The sequence below is a fragment of the Equus caballus genome, chromosome 21, assembly GCF_041296265.1.
Source record: "Equus caballus isolate H_3958 breed thoroughbred chromosome 21, TB-T2T, whole genome shotgun sequence".
Classification (NCBI taxonomy): domain Eukaryota; kingdom Metazoa; phylum Chordata; class Mammalia; order Perissodactyla; family Equidae; genus Equus; species Equus caballus.
In genome coordinates, this window is record NC_091704.1 from 20,897,713 (window position 1) to 20,923,091 (window position 25,379).

A 25,379-nucleotide genomic window follows, 5' to 3' on the forward strand; every position below is an offset into this window, starting at 1 on the left:
GCATCTCCTTAAATTCTAGTACTAGACAGCTGTGTGAATACTAATCAGAGCGTAGATCATCATAGCTTTATTAAGATAGTTTATGAAGATTCTGAAGTTAAAATTTAAACTTTCAGCAATGGAACAGAGTGGTTTAAAAAAATCTATTCAGTTAGCATATTAATCATTATCTAAGAAGGTTACTCACTTGACCTAAATCAGATACAAATTAGAAGAAGCTGGAGGACTGCTCAGAACCAGGAGGTAAAAGAGGAGAGACAACCAAGACTAGGACCAATACTTCCTTTAGCTTCTGCTAGTTAAATTTTTCACCTGTACCTTGTTGAGGAGAATTGGTATGAAATACCAGTGACCATTGCAGTTGATGGCAACTTCATCCTTCTAACACCCGTTGACGTCAAAACCTTGGAGTCATCATTGACTCTTACATTTTATATCCAATCCACCAGGAAATGCTGTTGGCTCTACCTTCAAATAGATCCAGAATCTGAACAATTCTTACTACGACCACTGCTGCTGCTCTACCCTGGCCACCATCATTTCTCAACCAGATTACTGCAACAGTCTCCTAAGTGACCTCTCTGTTTTCCAATCCTTACTTCCCTCCAGCCTAGTTTCAACACAACAGCCGGAGAAATCATTTTAAAAATAAGGTTGATCTTGTCACTCATTTGCTCACAACTTTGCAATGGTTCCTCATTTCACTGAAAAAAAAAAAAAAAACCTCTAAAGTTCTCATAATGGTATACATGGTCTATACATACTAGTGCAGAACCACCAGCATCAACCAGTCAATAATCCTACCATATAGCCCAGTAACCAGGTCCATACTTATGCACAAGACAGAATAGACTACTTCCTACTTCCAACATCTAAATGATATGACTATGGAGTCAGAATGTCCCCTCACTTAAAAAGCCTCCTCTTGCTGATGATATTAATGATATTATGATTAATGATATTAATGATAATATCTGTGATTGTTTGAATGCTAACTCACGGGCAGGCTCTGTATTCAGTAAGGACTCTTCACTAATTATCTCCTGTAAATTTTCATAACAAGCACATAGGTTTATTCTGGTTTTACAGATTACGCAGTTAAGGACTAGAAATTATTTAAGAAATTTCCAAAACCCAAAAAAAGAATAACCAAAGTAACAAAGTTACTTCAATCATCTCAGCATACTATAACTTTATACATCCAAGGTTTCTTGGAACCACTTTTAGAATATGGGCAAAGAAATAGAAATCAAGACAGGACATGGCTGAACCCGAACTAAAACAAAGTCAGAAGACAAAGTGCTAGACTGAGATGGAGTGGCAACTAAGTAGACAGATGTAGCTGAATAATATTTAGAAATGGGAAAAAAATCCTCTCTCTTTTATCCAGGACAAGATGACAAATAAGTTTTATCTCATGTGTGAACTCCATCTGATTGATGGTAACTGCCCGGAGTGTTGTGATGAAAGAGATTCTAAGGCTCTCCTTGGGCTCAGCTAGAAAGTATTAGGAAGATTTTGACATGTCTAATTTGGGCATAGAATAGGGAATGGCAACATATATGCTATGCATCTGCTATCTCTTGGCAAGGGGACCAAGAAGAAACGGGGAGTAACAGTCACCAAATGCTTGCTTTGCATCAGGTGCTTCATACACATTCTCTTAATAAATTCCCATGGATCCAAAGAGTTAACATTATAATCTACATTTTACAGATGAGGGAAATCATTCTCCGGCAAAATTTGCAGGAGGAAAAGAAATGATGCCTGCAATAGAGGTAAGGGGAGGCAGTGTGCAAACCGCCAGTCCTACATATGGGAAGGTTGTGTGTTGGCTATTATCATTCATGAAGAAACTACGTACACTAATTTCTTCCTATCCCATTGCTTCCACTGTTTCCAACCCTTCTTGTATTTAAGATTCACAAATATTCTACAGTGTAAATTGTCTCATTCTTTAAGATGTGCCATTATGCTAATTATAACCTCTTTATAAATGGTGAATAAATTTTCCCTTTGAAAAATTGTTTTAGAATTTAAAAGAAAGTTTATCTGAACTCTCTGATTACCTCTCCTAGACCACAAAGAGAATATTTTAGAACAATCAAAAGGAAAACGTGGTAGCCCAAGAGGAGAGAACTCATCAGCAGTCTCAGCTACCCAGATGGCTCCTGATGACTCGATTTGCATCTTGATTAGCACTCTCTCCCTCTGGGCCTTAGCTTTCCTGACTGGGGGTTGGACCAGTCCCTCTAAGGTCTATCTTGACTCCCAAATGTTGCCGTTTCTACGAGTTCAAATGCAACTTTTACTAGAAAGAGTCAGAGAGGCTTTACCATGAATAGGAAATAATGTTGGTTGGAAATAAAGAAACTGGCTATAAGTAAGGCACCATATAGATTTGAGAGGAATTCAAAGTTGCATCAAGTATAAATTTGCTCTAAACTTATGAATAATAAAGATACTTAAGTAACTAAAACACAGAGCAGAAAGTAAGAAGAATCATAGGAGTTATACAGATAAGTTGCTACGGGAGGTAAGCAGAAGGGAATACTGGGGCCATGGAAGTGGTAAAAGAAGTCTCATGGCTAGAACCTTGTGAGCAGGCCTTCAAAAATAAGGAAGACTTGGCCACATAGGGGAGAGTGTGAAGAGGAAGATGATCCAGGCAGCCGGTCCGCCCTGAGCAAACGCAAGGAGGTGGGCAAGTACAGAATATAAATGGAGAAGAGTAAACATTCGTCTTGGCTGGGCTGAGTGGTCCCTGAAAGGGAATAGTAGTAAATGACAGTGGAAAATAGTACAGAATCTTCAGTGCCAAACAAAGGAGTTAAAGACTTTATTTCCTAAATTAAATCTTTTTGAGCAGGAGAGTAAAAATCTTTGCCATCTGTCAGATTAATCTGGCAGCAAAATGTAAGGTGAATTGGACTGAGAAGATCCTGGGGATGAGGTCAATTAGGAACTACTTCAATGTCGAACCAAGAACGAAATGCCTCGATTAGCATCATTACAGTGAGAACAGAGGAAGTGGGGCACAGGCAAAAACTAATAATAATCATAATGGTGGCTCATATCTGTTGGGTGTTTACTGTGCACCCTGCATTGTTCTGAGAAAAAGTAAATAACTCATTTATCCTCACAGGTAAGTTCTGTCTTTCAGAGTTACAGATACAGGAACTGAGGCACAGAAAGGTTAAAAATTGCCTAAGGTCATCCATTAACAGATTCAACCTCTGGTTTCAGAACCATTTCTTAATCATTCTGGTACACCGCTTCCCTGCAGAAATAAGATTACATGACACGGCCATTGACTGATAATGAGAGGCTGGGAAGAAAAAAGAATCAAAGTTGATGCTGAGATTCCAAGCCTGGTTGTGGAGAAGATGGAGAAGCAGTTGTAGAAAGATGGAGGAGAAAAAAGGCGGGCAGGTTTGGGAGAAAAATTATGAGTTTAGGGCCTGTTCCTTTGATATGGCAGCCATGAATGAAGGTAAATCGCAATACCAAAAACAAAAATGGAGGCCAGGAATTTGAGGGAGAGATTGGGGGGTGGTGATACAAACCGTTGTGGGTGAGAGTTGATGCCATGACATTTCTGAGGCAGGGACTGTGGTGAGAGGAGCCTAAGGTCAGGTCCTGGTGGAACATTTAAATGGAAAAGAAGAGGACAGCAAGAGAAGGATTTAAAACCCAACATTGTCCACAGAGGAAGGGAATGAGCCTGGAGAGCACAAGCTGTGGAAACTAAAGAAAGAAAAATGGCTCCCAAAGGAACAAATGAAGGTGTCAGTGGAACTAGAGAGGAGAGAGCGGTGTGTGACGCCACCTAGGAAGGTCCGTTCCACTGAGTTTGATGTTTCATAGCGATCACAATGAAGCAATGTCATTTCCACAGGGACGTAACTCATGATCAAGGACACGGAGAAAACCTGATTTGTCGTTGAATGCGACTCATGCTAAAGAAGCATAAATGAGCAAATCATTGCCTGATTCTGATTCTTTCAGGGAGCCACTGCTTATATATGTAAAAAATAAAATACGTAGGAAAGTAGGATATGTAATAAGTAAAATAAACATTCCCACCTTACCTATACCATTTGCTCAATTCTTTGGAAATGCATTACTAAATGACCAACTCTACTGATCAAATGGCTAGTCCAGGACCTTAATTATTAAACAAAGCATGCTGTGGACTTCTCAGCCCCACCCGCCATTGCATACACTGTTTCTCCCCACACAAAATACTCAAGAAATTCATCACTGAATTTAGTACAGGAAAAGAGTTCCCACCACGTCCCCATTGTGTGATGGCCAATTGTGCCACGGGAAGGTGTGTGGCTTCGTGCCAGGTAAGTCAAGGATATGGACTCCACAGTCCCCCACGTCTCCCTGACCAGTCAAGCTGACTCAGCCCGAGGCCTCTCAGCTTTCGACCGCAAGACCTGACTTCAGCTGAACCAGCGATTAGCCGTGATGTGTCCTCAGAGAAGGACACAGCACAGGAGTCTATTTTGAAGGAATGGAGAACCACATCTACAGCTCCAATTTTCCCTCATTCTCAGAGGTAACCACAATATTTGTGAGAACAGGCAGTGACCACCCTGTAACAACCCATCAGGAGTCCGTATTTATGCCGTTACCACACCATTTTCTTTTTTGTTTATTTTATTGCTTTCTGTTTGTTTGGCTGTCAATAACAATGCCTAGGAGTACAATGACATGGTGGCCTCAAATGCTGGAAGGAAGGAGAAATGTCAGTGATTCAGAGTTAGAGAGATTCACAGTAGGAAACTGAAATAAATGCCAGTTGCATGACCCTCCCCTGTGTGTCAGTGTCCCCGTTCCCCTGCTGCCCTCTCAAGTCTGTGTCTGGCTGGCAGAATTCAACGCAGGGAGGAGCAAAGTTGCCATTTGATAGAACACATTTAATTCCCAGCAGGGAAAATTAACCGTCTCCACAATCTTACTCTTGATGTAAATATATCGTAGATTTAATTCCAAATCACCTACTAATTTGCTTTAAATTGGCCTAATAATAATTATTGCTTAAAGTTATGGCAGTGAAACAGCTTCTGCTTTTTGAAAAGCTCATTTTGACAGCAGGTGCTTTTTATGCCACTGTAATTTTTCCTATAAAGATCATTGTCACTTCATTGTAAATGGCAGGTACTTGGAGGGTATTTTGGCTCCTGATGATGGTTTGATTGATTATTGAGGTTCCAATTCCACTATGCTAAAGAGTCTGCTCTGTTGGGATTTCCAAAAGGCATCATCAAAGTTCTTAACATTAGCTCACATTGGTTCACTCTGTCACAAACTGTCAGCCATGAGGTAATGTTTTTTATAAAACACAAGGACAATTATCTTTTCCTTTTGGGTCAAGAAATTTAAAAACTAAACAAAACTTTTGCATGTGGCTTCAAATAATATGTTTCTTCAGCTTCTAACTCAACCAGATATGCTTTGAAGAAAACTAATTTAGGCGAAGTGTTTTGTTTGAAGGATATTATTATATTTAAAGAGGAACAGGAGTTCTCTAGATTTTAAGAAAAAAAATGATGATGGTAATACATCCAAGACTTCATGTTTTAAAAAGTAATACCTATCTTCTTAGAAACCCAATTTTCTCCAAACTATATGATAAACATAAAGGTGAGCAGATGTGGTTGCTTACCCATGAAACTCATGCAATCTTTAGGTCAGAGACTATAGCTACATGTCGCTCTACATTTGTTTTCCATCAGAGAGAGGGATGTTGAATACATCAATCGCAGGAACATTCTGTCCTCTTTGGGAGCTTAAACCAACAGAAGAAAGACAAATACAATTGCCTCTGTCCCAGCCCTCCTCCCCCTCTAACTTCTTACAGACATGCAGCTGCATGATCCTTGGCAAGCCCCCCAACTTCTCCATGCCGCAACTGCCTCATCATGAAATGACACTGACAGCATGACCTGAGCTTGTGCAAATCAAATGATATAATCCACGTTAAGTTCTCAGAAGAGTTACTGCCAATAGGAAGCAATCAAGTACTATAGGATATTTTATGTTCATTTTTAAAGAACTGCACATTTATATTGGGCTTCTCCTCAGGGTCAGGCATTCTACTGAATGAAAGAATGAAATACAATCTCTCTCTTCTAAGACTGAGGTGCAGCAGACTACAGCCTGTGGCGGCATGTTTTTGCTCGGCCCCCAAGCTAAGAATCAATTTTCTGTTTTCAAAAGGTTGTAGTGTAAATAAGGAATAATATGCAACAAAGACCTGTAGAGCCCTCAAACTCTGAAATATTTACTCTCTGGTCCTTTACAGAATGAATTTGCCAAGTGCAGCTCTGGCGGTGCTCTCAGTTAGTGAGGGAACCTAGTGAGTACTACTGTGAGAGCTCCACAAGGTTCAGAATGTCCCGGTGAGCGAGCACCAGGCTGTTAATCTTACCAGGGACAGTGGGGAGAAAGCCACAGAAGGCTTTGCAGAAGGGGTTATATTTGAACCAGGACGTGGAGACTTGCAGAGTAGGTAAGATCTCACCAGCCTGAGAAAGGAAAGCACTAATGTACGGGGAAAAACATGATCAAAACACTAGGACGGTGTGTTCCAGGAATATGTTTAATCTAGTGTGGTTGTTTACTGGATGCTATGTGGTAGCAGGGGGTGGGGGAGGGGAGGACTGATGCCCACAAATGAGCACCGAAAGAGCCATAATGTGAAGGGCCTTAGAGGCTCTGAAAGTGGTTAGACTTTTGAAGTTAAAAAGTTATCTCCAAAGATTTTTAAGCAGGAGTGTGACAAAATTAGACTAGAGATTCAGAACAATAATTCAGGCAACAGTACAAAAAATAAATTGTAAAGAAATTTTGGTTTGGGGCCAAGATGGAATAACAGGAACCAGATTCAGCCTTCTGACTGAAAACTGAAAAAAACTAGACAAAATATATGAAACAAGGTTTTTAGACATTGACAACAGGCAGTCTGAGACAATGACTCCAGAGAGGGGGGAAAAAACTGAGCCCTGATTGCCCAGATTCCTGTGTGGAGAGAATTTGCAGGCCTCAGCACAGGAGGGGAAATATATAGCATAATGAGGAGAAAAGTCAGTCAACAGAAACAGACTGAGAAATGATAAAGATTAAGAATTGGTAGCCAAGTGCATTAAAAGTTATAACTATATTCTAAATGTCCAAATGTCAAAGTGATGTTTGAGCATGTTAAGTAGAGATATAAAAGATATTTTTTAAAACACTTAAATGGAACTTCTAGGGACAAAAAAAAAAATGTCTAAGATGAAAACTACACTGGATTGGATTAACAGAAGATTAGACAGTACTGAAAAAAGTACCAATGAATCTGAAAACACAGTAATAGGAACTGCCCAAAACGATACACAGAGGAAAAAAAAAGCCCCCAGCCTAAAACTGAAATGGGTGTTAGTGAGCTGTGGGGAACATCAAGCTTTCTAATATACATGAAGTGAGTCCCTGAAAGAAAGACAAAAGAGATTGGACAGAAAAATATTTGAAGAAATAATGGACAAAATTTTCCAAACTGAATATACACTATAAACCCACAGATTCAAGGAGGTAAATGAAACCCAAGCACAAGAAACATGCACATAATAACACTAAATTTCATCATAATCCAATTGGTTAAAAACCAGTGATGAATAGAAAATCTTAAAAGAAGCTAGGACAGGGAGCAGGCAAAAATAATTGTGCTGACATTCGGCATTGGCGGCCTGGCGTTCACTGGCTCGGATCCCCCGTGTGGACCTACGCACTGCTCATCAAGCCGTGATGTGGTAGGTGTCCCACATATAAAGCAGAGGAAGGTGGGCATGGATGTTAGCTCAGGGCCAATCTTCCTCAGCAAAAAGAGGAGGATTGGCGACAGATCTTAGCTCAGGGCTAATCTTCCTCAAAAAACTTAAAAAATAAAAATAATTATGCTGAGTGAAAGAAGTCAGAAAAAGAAAGAACATTCCACTTACATCAAATTCTAGGAAATACAAACTGATCTATAGTGGTGGAAAGGAGATCAGTGACTGCCTGGAACGGAGGTCTGTGGGGAGTGGAGAGAGGGAGAGATGACAGAGGAGCACACGGACTCTTTTGAGGATGAAGAGCATGTCCGTTAGCTTATTGTGGTGATGGTTTCAAAACTCCTCAAACTATGTACTTTAAATGTATACAGTTTATTGTATGTCAGTTACACTTCAGTAAACCTGAATAAACTGAGGTTCAGGATTGAGACACAGAGGCAGGGGTTCATCTAGGAGATAATGACAACAGACGAGAAGAAATGATTAAGACCAGAGTTAGAGAGGTGACTTTGGGAGTGAAGAGAATAAACAGCTGTGAGATATCCATCTGAGGTTGGAAGGAAATTTGGGAACCAGGTGCGTGGTGTAACTATCAATAGTGTTGAAGGACCGAGGAGGAGCATCTGACTGAAAGGTCAGATGAGTTCTAAACATGTCCTAGGGGGCATCTAACTACAAAATGAAGAAGTAGCTGCATATGTAGTGCTTGATTTTAGGAGAGAGATCTTGGTTGGAGATACAGATTTTGGAATTATAAGGATTTACAGTGGAAAATTGAGGCTATGGGAATGGATGCGAATGCCCAGGGAGAGTCTTTAGATTAAGAAAAAAGAGAGAAAGTAGAGCCTTGGGGAATCCCACCATTAAGGGATGAGCAATAGGCTCTGTTCTCTGAGGGTCTCCGTGCTCTTTTTATCATTTTATACTCTAATCTGAATTTTCCGTTCAGGTCAGATGAAAATAAACCACCAGCATCTTCAGCAACAAGAGATTCATTTCTCTCTAGGCACTGACAAGATGTGTGCTTACCACTTCAATTCAGCCTTGGATCAAAACAAGAACTGTTTCATCAGGTTCTCAAGTGCCATACAAAATACATACCACTTTTCAGGGTACACTTTGTACCTACATTTTGCTATGCTGGGTGAGAGAGACAGCAGAGCACTGGGAGACGCAGGAACGGAAAGTAGACTGGAGTGAATCTTAGAAGAGGCTTCATTATCCTGGCAAATATTTCTGTAGCTCCCATCACGGTGTACTGAAAGGAGATGTTAATAAATAGGAAAAATATACAATTAATTCTCCTTAAGATAATAGAAGAAGCATTTTCCACTCCAAACTCCTCTCTGTTTACCAAGAAAAAACAAGGGGGTTGAATTGAAAGCTGTTCTTCATTGAGCAAGCAGATAGAGATGATCTCCTTTCAGCTAAAACACAACCCCTAGGCTACCACCACTTCCTTCCCCCTCCCAGCCTGGCCCCAGCTGCTGTGTGGGCTCAGAGAGAACAAAACTATTCACACAACCACTGTCTCCAATGGCAAAAATTTATATTTTTGCTTTCTAAGAAAAAATTCCAAAGAACCAAAGCCTCTGTATTCTTTGCTCTGTTCAATTAATTCAAACCTTTCAGCCCTGGAGGCACCAAAAACTAGTGGAACATAAAATAAGGAGCTACAGCAGAAGAATATTTTTCCTGGATATCTCTACAAGCTGGAGGGCATCTACACTGTATTTTGACTTTGGGAGAGAAAAAAAAAGATCGCAGTCAGACAAGGCTGCCTCTTGTTCTCTGACATTTAATTCGATCCTTTATTTTTTTTCCACCTTCCTTATGTAGATCAAATTCAAACTCACTAAACTGTAATTTATCAAACACACTCCACTGCAGATACAAAGATGGAGTCAAGTATTGAAGAAAGCTCGAAGTTGTGTTTTTGTGTTTGTATTCATGAGTCACACCCTGGACTGCAAACTCTCCCTTCCATCTGGTAAATTCAGAAGTCTGTGTTTCTAGGGTGGGTACAAGCAGACAAGACAATAAAGCTTCAGATAGATGGAATCGAAAAAAATAATTCTAAATTTCACTGCACAAGTATGTAGCTAGGACTCCCACAAGGACTACCTTCTATAGGAAGATGAACTCCTCTTGTGCTTGTTGCAAAGCAACTGTTAACTGCAATTTTGCATGGCATGGATGGAAGTCACGGCATGGTAAAACCATCAGCCTCATAAAAAGATGCGTTACTTGCTAACACAAGCAGATACTAACATCATTTACTTTGTTTTTAATTATCTGAGATACACTGTATCCAAGAAAAATGATTTAACTGAATATCCGGAGGACAAAGTTAGATCTAAAGAGCAGAACAAGGCCAGTTGGAGCGCAAGGTCCAACCCCAGGTACAGAAGGGGTGAGTGAGTTAATCTCAAGTCTCTTGAAGGTTTGTTGGTCAATGTCTTAACTTAATACATTCATCAGACCTTTTATTCAAGCAGGCTTTTTTGAGTTTTGAAAGTTTTAATAGCTTTCTTTCATTGCCTCTGGCATTGTTTTCTTTCCTCTGTATCCTCTTTCCTACTTCTAGCTTTCATCTATTTCGAAAGAATTAACAGTACTTGGACCTCTTACATGATGATCCTCAAAGAGATTCTGCACTCAGTTTAGTTTAAAATACAACATGAGAGGTAGAGAAATATAAGTCTAGAACAACAGCTATTTTAAGAATAACAACCTTTAACCCCAAAAATGAAATAAGTCAAAAGAAAAAGCCCCCTGAGGAAATATATGACAATAACTCATAAAAAGTAATTAAAACATTCCTGGTATACTCCAAAGTGGCCAGAAGAATTTAATTACAAACTTCATAGTTACATTATGAAGATTTACACCAAGGCTAGAAGCAAGAAGTGACCAAGCTGGGTAGGACTTAATCACAGAGCATCTTAACTATGTCTCTCTCAGGGAACTACTAGTCTCCTCTCTCGCAGAAGCATTTTTCACCATTTCTGAATAACATTCATATAAACTTTTGCTCTGTAAAGCTCACAAATGACAATGATGGGAAATGGTAAGGATGTTATATTCAGATCTTCTGTAAGAAAAGGTAATAGGAGCATCCACATCTAGAATGGTCAGCAGCCATCAAAACACCAACCAGAATATACATCCATCCAGTAAGACACGTTCCATCAGTTTCCATGAACAAGGTGGGCAGCTTCTAATACAATGACATTTAAGATTCTCCATAAGGCCTCATCTGCCCTAGAATAACTAACGGCCTACCAACTTAGAGTGCTGCTTATCTCTGATCAAGCCTAAGATTTGAGTCATTAGAAACAAGAGTAGATTAAACAACAAAGACAACGTTGTTGTTTTCAGAAGGCTTCTTTTGCCATGTAAGCGCTACTTAGGAGCAGAGGAGATGAGTCTTATGCTCTATGTGAGATCCTGACCCTGAGGATACTTTTGGCTGTAAGTAGGAAAAAACACAGATGCAACTGTCTTAATCAATTAGAAAATTTATGATCTCACATATAAAGAAGTACAAATATAGGAGAGCCCTAGACATGTACTGTGGTAAAATGAGAAATATATTTGGTCTTTGTCCCTGGTTCCTGGCACAGAGCTCCTAAAGACCTTAGAATTTCCTGAGTGAGAGGAGTGTCTTTGGTTATTCATAATGAACCCCTTTCAATCACAGCTGAGTTTACGCTAATGATATGACTTAGGGTGTGGCCCTTAGTAGCCTCATGATGGGGCTGGTCCCCAGAAAGACCAAGTGACTAGAGTGTTGGAACTTTCAGACCTACCCACCAACCTCTGGGACCAGATGGGAGGCTAGAGATCAAGCCCCATAAAATCTCTTGAACAATAAGATTTGATGAGCTCTGGGTTGGTGAATACATCAAGGAGTTAGGAGTGTGGCACGCCCAGAAGAGAACAGAAGTTCTGTGAACGCCCACCCCCCATACCTTGACCTACGTATCTCTCCTATTTGTCTGTTCCTGAACTGTACCATTTGTAATAAACTCATAATAGTAAGAAAGCACTTTCCTGAGTTCTGTTAGCCATTTTAGCAAATTAATGAACCTGAGGAGGGGATTGCGGGAACACCCTGGTTTATAACCAGATGGTCAGAAGTCCTGGTGGCCTGGAACTTGTGATTGGCATCTAAAGTGGAGGTAGTCTTGTGGGACTGAGCCCTTAACCTTTGGGTCCGTGCTTACTCCTGGTGGGAAGTATCAAAACTTAACTGAATTGTAGGATACCCACTTGGTGTCCAGATAGTGGGAGAATTGGTTGGTGTGAGGAAAACCCCCTACACATTTGGTGTCAGAAGTGTTGTGAGTAGAAACAGATCATAATACATACCAAGCTGGGTTCTAGTTCAGGGCTTGGCAACTACAACCCATAAGCCAGATTTGGCCTATTGCTTTTTTTTTGATAAATAAAGTTTTAATGGAATGCAGCCTTGGCTGTTCACACATGTATTGTCTATGGCTGCTTTTGTGCTGCAAGAGACAGATGAGTAGTTGTGACACAGATCATATGGCCATAAAGCCTAAAATATTTATTATCTGGCCCTTTACGTAAAAAAGGTGGCTAACCCCTGCTCTATCTCCAGCTCCCTATAATTCACTAGGGTCTGCTCTCTTCCATGTATTGGCTCTATGTTCAGACTCTAGGCCTGACCCAAGTCAAAAAGATAGCTGTTCCAGGTATCATATCCAAGTATGACAATATTCCCTGGCAGACAAAAAAAAGCCATATTTTTCTTGTGTCTTTTGTAAGAATAAGGAAGCTTTTCCTAGAAGCCCATAGAATACTTTTATTTATGTAACATTGGCCTAAAACATATCAGAAGCCAATGCCTGACCAATCACCAGGAAGCAAAGTGGAACTGCCATGACTGCCTTAGACCAATCAGAATCCACTCTCTGGGACTGGGGATGAGCCAGCCTCTCCTGAAGCACATGGCCACGGCCACAGGAAAGAGAGTGGATTTCCAAATCAAATCAGGACTCTTTTAGCACAGAAGATGGCAAGGGGAATGAATGTTGGCTACTACTAAAGGGATGACTTATAGGAAAGCTGAGAAAGGATCTAAGCTTGACCTAAACCCATAGGGGAAAATACTAACAAGAAAGATACAGGAGGGAATGAAGAAGATTCCAGAGAGGAATTAGTGAGGGAACACACGCCACCCATTTAGAAGTTTTCTACAACTAGCCTGCCGGCATCCAAAACACTGAATGCCTTACTGTCCACACGTAAGATATAGACTCCTTGAAAGACTGGCAACAAGAAAAGAACTAAGAATGCCCTTCTCCTGAGGAAAACTCTCTGGAGTACTTCTCTGGCCATGGGTGCTTAATAACTATGTGACACAATATTTGATGCAAGTCATCAATGCAGATTCAAATGACTTCTAAAAACTATTGTTAGAAAAGAGTTCACAAGGTATCCTTTCCAGCCATCACTTATCAATAAATACTTGTTACATAGAATGTGTTAAAATATAAAATTACAAGAGCATAAACAAGTAAGATGTGTAGCTCAGATTTTTACCTTCACAAGAAGACTTTTCACAGTTTCAATATGGGAAAATAGTTTTTAAACATTTCTCGTGTATGGCTCCTCTCTGACACATGAGAGTACATGGCAAGAGGTTTAAGGAAGGGCAAGTCTGGACAGACCGCAGTGGATTCTTTCAGTTGAACAGTTTCATGGGTTCTGACCTTCAATAACGTGTATATTTGATACCATCCACTTAGCACTCAAACATACATTGTTATATCTTATTAACGGGGTCACTAAATTACAAGTTGACAGATTGGGTGTCCCTGCCCCATAGTAGGTTACTGTTTCCTCCTGATAAACCTTGCCCATAATAGTGCACAGCACAAATCAAATAAAGAACTCTACCTTAGCAATGCACACTTTTAAAATGATTTGTGTTCCAAAATTTTATTTGTAAACTTGAACTTGAAAGTCAAGTCAATATTTCCCCTTCAAACAAATGTTAGGTCTCTAGACTAGTTCATAAAAGATTCTTTAACAAATAATGCAGCTAATTCAGTTTATCTTTACAATGAAAAGCAGCAGAGAACTGTACTAACAGAAGACTGCAAAGATCACTTTAGAAGTTCATGATTTTAAATCACAAAGAGCGCCTTGAAAAGTAAAAGCAGTCAGTAGCCAACACGGCAAGGAGCCCTTCCACGGTTAAAAGCATTACAACAGGGAACATAGGTCCTAGCCCAAAATGCCACCCTATTTCACAATCACCAGCATCCAAAAAATTCTTTATCTGGCTTTTTGTGTGTCAGCACATGCTGAAAAATTCACACCAGCACGCTAGCAATTTTCATCTAAAGGACAGTGATACCAATTCCAATAAATTAATATTTTCATTTTATTTGACTCATTTGCCAAGAAAAACTTGACATACCAGTTGCATTGGAGAAATGGAAAGATAGCACAGGGAGGGGGAAGCGGAGCAAGATGAAGAACATTGCACAATCTTTCAATTAGTGATAATATTTTTCAAAGTATTGTTACACCACTTAAAATATATCAAGTATAAGTACTTGAGTTTACACTGCTTTCAGGTCTTATTTCCAAAGTCTTTTGTTAAAAGGAATCTCCCTTAAACTTAGGATCAAATCCCATAACCATCGAACCCACTGTTTTCTTTTCTTTGCATAAATACCTATTACAGATGCAGAAAAGGTTTTGAGTCCATCCTGTGCTTCTGTTTAGCAACTAGAAACTAATTCTTAGAGTAAAATTCAAGTCATCATGCTTGCTTGCTCCCTGCAGCTTTTTTTATAATCAGCATAATTAGTCAAAGGTGGCTAAATGAGGAAATCATGTCATTAGCTTCCCAGGAATAGCCCTGGGAAGCCTTGCAGTGTTTCTCACTAATGGAGAAAGCAGTAATTGTGTAAACCTTGCTCCTCAGTTGGACTCAAAGCAGAGAGTTAATTTCCAATATCCAGATTCCTTATGCTCTAAGACTAGGCCAGGGTTGATTCCTTATTCACCAATACGTTTACTTGAAGCACACAAAATTACGGTCTAGGTGATATTTTGTCTGAGTTCAAATTCTTCATAATCATCAGATTTAAGGCAATAAAAAAAGTGTTTGGTGACTATTTGAAAAATAAAGGATGTATTGTTCTGTAAAAGTGATGCCTGCTCATAAAGAAATCAAGTAATAAAAGAGAATTTTAAAAATCCCCTCAATCTCCTAAATTACCATTGATGTTTGGTTGAGAACTTTCTAGACGTCTCTCTACAAATATAGACAAATAAAAGATAGGCAGATAGATTGAGATCAGCAGCCTGCTGCTGGCTCTGGCCTTTGCCACCACGTGCATGTCTGCAACCAGGCCCTGCCACTACACAGGCACGTCCTTTCCCTCTAAGATCAGGAATAAGAGAAGGGTGTCCACTCTCGCCACTTCTTTTCAACACAGTACTAGAAGTCTTAGCCAGAGGAATTAGACAAGAAAAAGAAAGAAAAGGCATCCAAATCAGAAAGGAAGAGGTAAAATTGTATCTGTCTGCTGATGACATAATCTTGTATATAGAAAATTCTAAAGACTCCAGCAAAAAGCTGCTAGAACTAGCAAACAAATTCAGTGAAGTTTCAGGATACAAAATCAGCATACAAAAATAAGTTGTGTTAATCTATTAACAATGAACTATCTGAAAAAGAAATTTTAAAAAACCAATAACATTTACAATGGTATCAAAAACAACAAAATAGGAATAAATTTAACCAAGGAAATGAATGATCTATACACCAAAAACTACAAGACATTGATGAAAGAAACTAAAGAAGACACAAATAAATGGAAAAATATTCCATGTTCATGGATTAGAATTAATATTGTTAAAATGTCTGTACTATCCAAAGCCATCTGTAGATTCAATGCAATCTCTATCAAAATTCCAAAGGCATTTTTCACAGAAATAGAATACACAACTCTAAAATTTGTATGGAACCACAAAATACCCCAAATAGCCAAAGCAATCTTGAGAAAGAAGAACAAAGCTGGAGGCATCAAATTTCCTGATTTCAAACTATATTACAAAGTGACAGTATGGTACTGGCATAGAACTAGATACATAGATTAATGGAACAGAATTGAGAGCCCAGACATAAACTTATGCATATATAGTCACCTAATATTTGACAAGGGGGCTAAGAATACTCAGTGGGGAAAATTTAGTCTCTTCAATAAATGGTGCTGGGAAAACTGGATATTCACATCAAGTTAATGAAATTGGACTCTTATACTTATACCACTCACAAAAATGAACTTGAAATGATGAAGGATTTAAACACAAGACCTGAAGGGCCAGCTCCGTGGCCGAGTGGTTGGGTTCACGCGCTCCATGCGGTGGCCCAGGGTTCGGATCCTGGGCGCGGACATGGCGCCACTCGTCGGGCCACGTTGAGGCAGCGTCCCACATCCCACAGCTAGAGGGACCTGCAGCTAGGATGTATAACTGTGTATGATGGGGTTTGGGGGGATAAAGCAGAAAAAAAAAAAAGGTTGGCAACAGTTGTTAGCTCAGATGCCAATCCTTAAAAAAAAAAAAAGGAAGATTGGCAACAGTTGTTAGCCCAGGTGCCAATCTTTAAAAAAATAAAAAATAAATAAAAAATAAAATAAACATAAGACCTGAAACCATAAAACTCCTAGAAGGAAACATACAGGAAAAGCTTGTTGACATGGGTCTTGACAATGATTTTTTTGGATATAACACCCAAAGAACAAGCAACAAAAGCAAAAATCAACAAGTAGGACTACATCAAATTAGAAAGCTTCTGCACAGCAAATGAAACAATCAACAAAACGGAAAGGCAGCCTAGGGAAAGGGAGAAAATATTTGCAAACTATCTATCTGATGAGAGTTCATATCAAAAATATATAAGGAATTCATGCAACTCAATAGCAAAAAAAGAGAAAGAATCCAATTGAAAAATGGGCAAAGGACCTGAATAGACATTTTTCCAAAGAAGACATACAAATGGACAGCAAGTACATGAAAAAGTGCTCAACATCACCGATTACCAGGGAAATGAAAATCAAAACCATAATGATGGATCACCTCAGACCTGTTAGAATGGTTGTCATCAAAAACACAAGACACGGGCAGGCCCAGTGGCTGAGTGCCTAGAGTTCTGCCTGCTCCATTCCAGCAGCCTAGGGTTCACCGGTTCAGATCCTGGGAGCGGACCTACTCTGCTCTTCAGCCATGCTGTGGAGGCATCCCGTGTACAAAGCAGGGAAAGATTGGCATGGATGTTAGCTCAGGGCAAATCTTCCTCACACATACACACATCAAAAGAAAAAACACAAGAAAAGTGGCTATTGTCATTATTTGCTATTAAATTAAGTGATCTTTTTAATATTAACAAATGTTTATGAGGATGTGAAGAAAAGACATATAGACACACACACACACACACACACACACAATGGAATACTATTCAGCCATTGAAAAGAAGGAAATCCTACCATTTGCATCACCATGAATAGATCTTGAGGGCATTATGCTAAGTGAAATGTCAGACAGAGAAAGACAAATACTGTACTGTATGATCTCATTTATTTGCGGAATCTTAAAACATTAAATAATAGAAACAGAGAGTAAATTGATAGTTACCAGGAGATGAGATTTGGGGAATATGGGAAGATGTTGGTCATGGGGTACAAACTTTCAGTGATAAGGTGAATAATCCTGGGGACCTAATGTACAGCGTGGTGACTATAGTTAACAATACTGTATTGTATATTTGAAAGTTGCTATGAGAGCAGATCTTAAGTGTTCTTACCACAACAACAAAAACAAAATGGTAATTATGGGACATGAAGGATGTGTTAACTAACCTTATTGTGGTAAACACTTCACAATATACATGTTTATCAAATCATCACATTGCGTACTTTAAACTTACACAATGTTGTATGTCAATTATATCTCAATAAAGCTTGAGGAGCAAATTTAGCAATAATAACAAAAAAAGAATAACTAAGAACTAAGAACCTATCCTGAGCAAAGAAGAAAGAAATACAACATGAGGCCAGAGAAGCAGGCAGGGGTCAGATTCCACGATGCATTGTGTCAGCCATGTTGAAGAGTTTGTGTTTTATCCTAAGTGCAGTAAGAACTCACTGCAAGCTTCAAATACAAGAGTAAAATGAAATTTGAAGTGTAAAAGTTCATTCTGGATGCAGTACAGAAAAAGAACTGTAAGAAGACAAAGATATGAGAGTTGAAGGGCTTTTAGGAAGATGAGGAACAGTTAGGAAGCCCAAGGCAGGAAGCTGCGACAGCACTTGCAGGAGAAATGTGATTTTGAGTTGATCCAGGGTGGGGAAGGCAACGGATGAACAAACAGAGATTCAAAATACACTAAGAGAAAGAACCAACAGGATATGGGGCATGAAGGAGAGGCAGAAGTCAAAGATTCTGGATCATATAACTGGGTTGGTAGAGGTGCCATTTACTGAGAGGAGGAGAACTGAGGAAGAGTGCCTTTGGGAAAAAGTTTGTTTGAGATGTCCAAAGTACATCAATGTGAATTTTAGAATATCCTTTTGAACATGTGGTTCTGGTCCTCATGCGAGCTTGAGGTTGAAATTTGGGATTTGTATAAATATACTGAGATTTAAACCATGATGTAGATGAAAATGCCTAGAGGAAGAGTGTAGAGTAAGACGCAAAATGGCCCAGAACTGAGTCCTGTAGTTCCAACAATCATTGACTAGGAAGAGAAGGAGACGCCTCAAATGTGCCTGAGAAAGAGCAGTCAGAGAAGGAGGAGGGATGCAAAAGAACGTGGTATCATGAAACCCGAGAGAGGAAATTTTTCAAAGAGAGGGAATAGCTAGCCACTGAAAGGTCATATAAGATGAGTAAAATGTCCATTGGAGTTAGCAGTTTGGGAAGTCATTGGTAACTTTAGTGAAAATTGTTTCTGGGGTACAAACCAGGCATCAGTGACTTGGACAGAAAATGATTCTACCACAAGATTCTTCTGCTTTTGAATGTAAACTCAAGCCACTAAGATGGCCTGGATTTCCTGAAAATTTTCTCAGTTACAAAGGGCCATGTGTGATATCCACTATAAAGACATAGGAATTCACCTTCTTGGAGTGACCAGCAGTCTCGTGAGGTTCAAACCTCCTGCAGGGAAGAAGCAAATGAAATTTCCACAGAGTGCAAAAATAAACTATGGATCATCTTTGAAGACACACGCATATAAGAATTGGATGGAAGAAAGAAGTTGGCTCAAAAATAAGACAGCACTGACTTCCCTTTCCCAGGCAAGCAGCACTAGAAAACATTGGATCTAAATGAGTATAAGAAACAAACAGGGTTTCTCGTTCGTTGGTTTTGGAGTGGTGATCATGGCTTTTGTTGTTTTGTTATTGTTGTCATTATTTGCTATTAAATAAAATGATGTTTTAAAACTAAGTCCATCTATAACTGTGGCATAGCAAAAATGTACTGTTTTTTTTATCGAAAGCATAGGTGTCACATTTCTAGGTAAATATTTTAAAAGATACATGTGCTATGTTTCCAAATTCTTCACACTGAACCCAGAAAGTTTAAATAAATTATGATTCTTTCCTCAGAGGAAATGGTTTGTATTCTACTATGACTAAAAATCACTATTGGTCAGCTTCAGGCATTCCTGCTCTGGTTTCTTTAAAAGACCATTTGGCAGACTGAATTATTTCTTCTTGAGTTTAAATATTTGCTTAAAGCAAATATTTCATAAGTCTATTTTTTCTCTTTATGGTTGAATGTATAACTGTAAATTTTAAATCTTTAAGTAACTAGAAAAAAGAAGACAAAAGATGCTCTTACCAAATGTAAATATTTTTTAAATAAAAATGTGTACAAGCAACCTAAATTATACATTTTTCCACATTGTGCTGCACATATAGAACCCGCTTATACTACCATTATTTTGAAAATTTATAGTTGAGAAATTTAGAAGTTGAGAAAAACCTTAGAGATCCTCCTAGTCAAGTAACAATCATAGAAAATGAAAATATCTGCATAACATTTTTGCATGAACTTTGCACAATGTTGAGTGTCAAATTTCTAACCAGAGACATATGGTGAATATCGGAAATAACCGGTGTCCTTTTGAAAAAATAGAATTTGAATGCTGCACTGTGGAAATTTCTCGTCTGAGGATATAAGAGTTCTAAGGTGTAGTCCCATCCTTACCATACATATTAATATTAACCAATTGGGAAATGAGAAAAGAGAGGCGACTGGGGGCAAAAGGGGATATTAGTCAAGCGATGTTTGCTGTAATCCAGGCACAAAGAGATTAGGGTCAATGTCTCAAGTGCTGGTGGTGGGAAATGACAAATGAAAAGAGGGGAAGGATGTAGAATGGAAAGTCAACGGGTTAGGGCCCCAAATGATTGTTCTGTATGTTAGGGATGGGAGGGAAGAGAAAATATGAAGGCAGACTGAACTTTCCAGTTGCAGTGAGAATGGGGGCACATTGAAAGAAATACGGAACCTAGAATGAGACTTAAGAGAAAGAAGACGAGCTCAGTTTTAGATGTACTACCCTGAAGTAGGTAGGACCACCAAGTCATCAGTAAGAGAGAGAAATGCACTTGGAGCTCAGGAGAGGAGTCAGGCCCAGAGAAGTAGATTTGTAATTCATCAACATAAACGTGACAGTTGCATCAAAAATGAATGAGCGGTGTGAAGGCAGGAATGAAGACGGAGAAGAGCAAAGAGTTCCTCCTGATGCCCCTGAGAAGACGATCACTTTAATGGGCAGCAAATGGAAGTCAATTGGACGTAAGGGATCCCTTGTCAAAGAAGTATAGGTTCAGGTATTCTTTCAATATGTATACAAAGGCTTAAATCTCATACCTCTATACTAAAAAGCAGCTGCAAACAGATTCTACTAGAAGAAGTTTTAAAAGGAAGGAGACAAAATGAAAATAAATGAGATACAAGAGGAACTAATTGCAAAATGAAATTTGAGAATAATGTCAGGGTAATTATCCTTTTTTAAAAAATTAAGATTTTGAAATGAATGAGTAAAACAGGGATTTTTTAAAAAGAGTTCTGTCTTTTATTTGTTTTCTACTATCCAGAATACACTTTGTTGAACCCAAATATAAGATTCTATGCTGATCATTTTCTCTTTCTAGAAATAGTAGTTTTCCCATTTAAGAAAATGTTTAAAAGATTCTAAAATTAATTACGTATTTTAAAAGGCTTACTAAGTGGCGTGGTTTGGGGAGTGTGTGTGTGTGTGTGTGTGTGTGTATGTATAAAGTGCTTTAACCCCTTGAGACTGTTATGTCAGGAACAGGAAAGACTAAGAATCTTTCATGAGGTAATTTCCATGCAGCTCACAGCGGGAGAAGCCCTAAGGATGGAAGCCACGCGCTCTTCCTCCCATCCTTTTCCCTATTCTAAATTAGGTTTACTTTATCCTCAGGACTTTGTCTACAACTAAAAGGACTAAAATTGAATAAATATGTTTTTCAGGAGTGACAAGTCCTTCTTCTTTTTGCCGAGCGAAGGCAGAAAATCCACCAGTTGTTAACATTTCTTCTTCTGATTTCAAAAACCCACAAGTTCGATATAGCAAAACAAAGGTAAATGTTTACTAAGATGAGCTGTTAAAAAGTGGAATGAATATATAATTTAAACACAGTTGGCAACCTTAGCTTACTTCTTTAAGGAGGTAGGATGTATGCTCACAATTCCAGATAAAGTTTACAGGCTATTTCTCTTCTACCACCTTTCTAAATGCAAAAAGGGTCCAAGCGTCCCATCCGGCAAATGTGTCACAGCCTTCTAGAGCAGGCAAGTCCAAGAAGCCAGGAGAAAAGAGCCTTGGGGAAAACCCAACAATTTTTGGAAGGAAGAAGGGAAGATATAAAAATGAAAAAGAGTTTTTCCTAGGTGGTTGAAATTTTGAGTGGTTTCTGGCTAAGCCGTGGCATGCTCAGCTCTGTTCTCCAGCACTGACCAGTTCTGGCCACCTGCCACTGCTGCTGAGTTACAGATGTGCAGCCCCGCAAGGCACTCTCTCACCTGCCCCTTGTCGGTCACCATCCCGCCTAAGTCACATTCACACGGTATGAATATATCGGGAGACAGAGCTGATGGTGAATATTTCAAGGCACCCAAAATACACCGTGGATGTCATTTATCTTAACCAAGAGCAAAGGCTGCATCTCTAACAATCCACACACTGAGCTTATCAGTGTGTAAACCCTCAGAATGGTCCTCCTTGGGATCCATTTAAAACTTCAATCCTTACTCTTCTACTCTAGCTTTGCTCTCCCCTTCTCTCTCCCTCTCTTATATATGTATATATATACACACACACACACAAACAACACACATATCTATGTACTTATTCTCCGTGTGTGTGTGTGTGTCTCCTCTACTACAAGGTAAGTTCTGTGAGTAGAGGTATTTTTTTCTGTGCTGCTCACTGTTATATCCCCAAAACCTACACGTGTGCCTGCTATGTAAAGGCACTAGTAGATACTGGCTAAGTGAATGTATGAATTATGTTAATTTTTATTGTGTCATTAGAATAGTTTGCTCATAACTGACATGTATATTTAAATTGATGGTCATAAACTAACGCTATATGAGCTGAAAGGAGTCATAGTCTTCTTTTTCCTCACCAGTGACTGCTGATAAGTTTGAAGATACATGTTTTCTTGCTAGGTAACTAATTGGTAAACACTTGTAAAATTATGCCAGGAAACAAATGTATAAGAAAACTGTGGCTATTTGGGGAGGGTTTTGAACAAAGTGATTATACAAATAAGTTCAGGAGGCATTTGATTCCAAGTTATCTGTAGAATAATAAAAGTATAACCTACATCTTTCAAATATTTCCAATATAAACCTAATGGCCTCTTGATCAGCACTTTACAATCTGCTGGCTTTGCTAAACACAGCCAGTGACGGATTCTGCCCAATGAGAAGCAAAGAGTCACCCACCTTTAAGTGTCGACCTCATCTTAGACAGTGGTGGTGATGATGATAAGAATAACAAAAATCACAACCCTAATTGGCAGCCACTAATGTTTATGGGATACTTTATGTGCACTATCTCCCCCCGCAACCATATGAAGTTGCTCCTATGGGTAATAATTAAATGAAGTAATTCGTGTAAAGTACTTACAACCATATCGCACACCCAGTAATTGCTTTAAAATTCTGAGATGTTATTTCAATTATCATTTTATTTTATTTATTTTTTTGAGGGAGATTAGCCCTGAGCTAACATCTGCCACCAATCCTCCTCTTTTTGCTGAGGAAGACTGGTCCTGAGCTAACATCTGTGCCCATGTTCCTCCAGTTTATATTTGGGACACCTGCCACAGCATGGCTTGACAAGCAGTGCATAGGTCCGTACCCGGGATCTGAACCAGCGAACCCCGGGCTGCAGAAGTGGAACATGTAGGGGCCGGCCGAGTGGTGCAGCAGTTAAGTTCTCACGTTCCACTTCTCAGCGTCCCGGGGTTCACCAGTTAGAATCCTGGGTGCGGACATGGCACCGCTTGGCACGCCATGCTGTGGTAGGTGTCCCACGTATAAAGTAGAGGAAGATGGGCACGATGTTAGCTCAGGGCCGGGCTTCCTCAGCAAAAAAGAGGAGGACTGGCAGTAGTTAGCTCAGGGCTAATCTTCCTCAAAAACAAAACAAAACAAAACAAAACAAAACAAAACAAAACAAAACAAAAGAAGTGGAACATGTAAACTTAACCACTGCGCCACAGGGCTGGCCCCTCGATTATCATTTTAAAGATGAGGAAATACAGCTTAGCAGCTTGTCCAAAATCGCAGTGATGGTAAGTGGTAGAAGTGGGACCTGAATCTAAATCTAGAAATAAATTCTGTCTCCAGAACTGTGCTCTTAGCTTCCAGACAATTCTGCCCCATTGGCTCTGTCCTCCATCCCTAATCTCACTCCTCCTTGCTCCAAAATCCTGCACCTGTTTATAACTTAAAAGCCTGCGCCTGAATAATACAATCAATAAATACAGTCAATCAAAATCATTTACCCAAAGAAAATTCAAGTACCAGAGATTTTGTAAGGTGAGCATTAATTTGCAAATGTTCATATATCGACACTTTTCTTGTCATACTTGCTGTCACTGGTCACAGACTTGACTGGGTTGGTGAATGAAATTGTTATCAATTCAGCTCAGCTCACTGGGAATATGAAAAATTCATTCCTTCTATGTCAGACAATGAGCTATATTTCATCACCTATGGTAAAGTGAGTAGCATCAACCTAATACCATGAGCACAACTCCAAAAAACTTCTTCAAACCCAATTTTCATCATAAAGCTCTTTCCTCTCATTGGATTTCATACAAATCACATTTTGTCTTCTATTGAAGAAAAAAATTGGGTTCCTAAGTAATTAAAGTCACGCACAAACAAAATACATGCAGTAAAATCACATGAGAATGATAGTATTTGTAGAAAGCTACTCATTTGAATTATGACAAGGGACAAAATATTACTAACAAGTCTACACTCCAAGTGAGTCACAACATGCCGTAAGCCGCGCTTGCGCTGCGGCCCCTGCAGCCACGGGCAATCTGCCCGCTGTCGGCCTGATCTGCTCTGAGAGCAGCAGGGGTTTGAGCTGAGCAGGATTTCTGTCCTTTTCTATTTCCCTTATGGAATCTTCAAATAATAGCACAAAGATATAAGAAGTAATTCATTTATTTATACATTTCCTACCAAGTATTTTTCTCCCTAATCCGCTTTAATGAACAGCTCTTCAGAGGAAAGAAAGCTGACCATCTGGCAGACACAACCCAAATACTTATTTTAGTCTGAGTAATTGAATATGAGGATATGACGAGGAGAATGAGATTTTGCTGAACAGAGCTGATCCTAGTCAGCAATTCCTAGCTAATCAGAAGCTAATCCCACTTCGGCTGCATGAAACCTGAGGCTAGGAAAAACTCCAAGCTTCTTTCAAGCACCCGAGTCACCTTCTAGAAATAATGACTTCATCTAAGAGGCAAGCTATGCTCTTTGCATCATCCAAGCCTTCTGGGTCTGTAGGTTTAGTCCCAGTTCGGCCTCCTGCCCGGGGGATCCCAGCCCTCTTGCGTGGCCCTTGGACTTACCTTATACTTGTCTTCAAGCTGCTCCGTCTTCCCACTTTCCTATAAACAACACTACTTGGTACTGGCACAAATGATTTTTAAGTCTCATTTCTATGACAAGAGCATAAATTTGTTGAGGACACAGGCTACATCTAATTCTTCTAAAGCAAATGCTTTTAGAGCAAATGCATGCTTGATGGATTTAAATGTAATTGTTTATACGGGGCACTTACTCTGTGCTGCAGAAATCGACGGACTGTTGTCATTTCTCCAGTCTGGTTTGAAGAAATGTTTCAAATATAATCTGGACTTGAGAAATTACTAGAATATTCTCTCTTTTTTGTAGGAGGAACTGATGCAGAATTCAAACACAAGACAACAC

General features: G+C 39.3%; 1 long non-coding RNA gene across 1 annotated transcript in view; it reads right to left on the reverse strand.

Moving 5' to 3' along the window:
* Window positions 1–25,136, reverse strand: part of LOC138919779 (uncharacterized) — a 47,172-nt gene extending 22,036 nt beyond the window's left edge. The window contains exons 1-2 of the long non-coding RNA XR_011430330.1: window positions 25,019–25,136; window positions 8,953–9,081 (exon numbers count right to left, since the gene is read on the reverse strand). This is a non-coding gene — a long non-coding RNA (uncharacterized lncRNA). The remainder of the gene's footprint in view (window positions 1–8,952; window positions 9,082–25,018) is intronic.
* Between the last annotated feature and the right edge of the window lie 243 nt (window positions 25,137–25,379).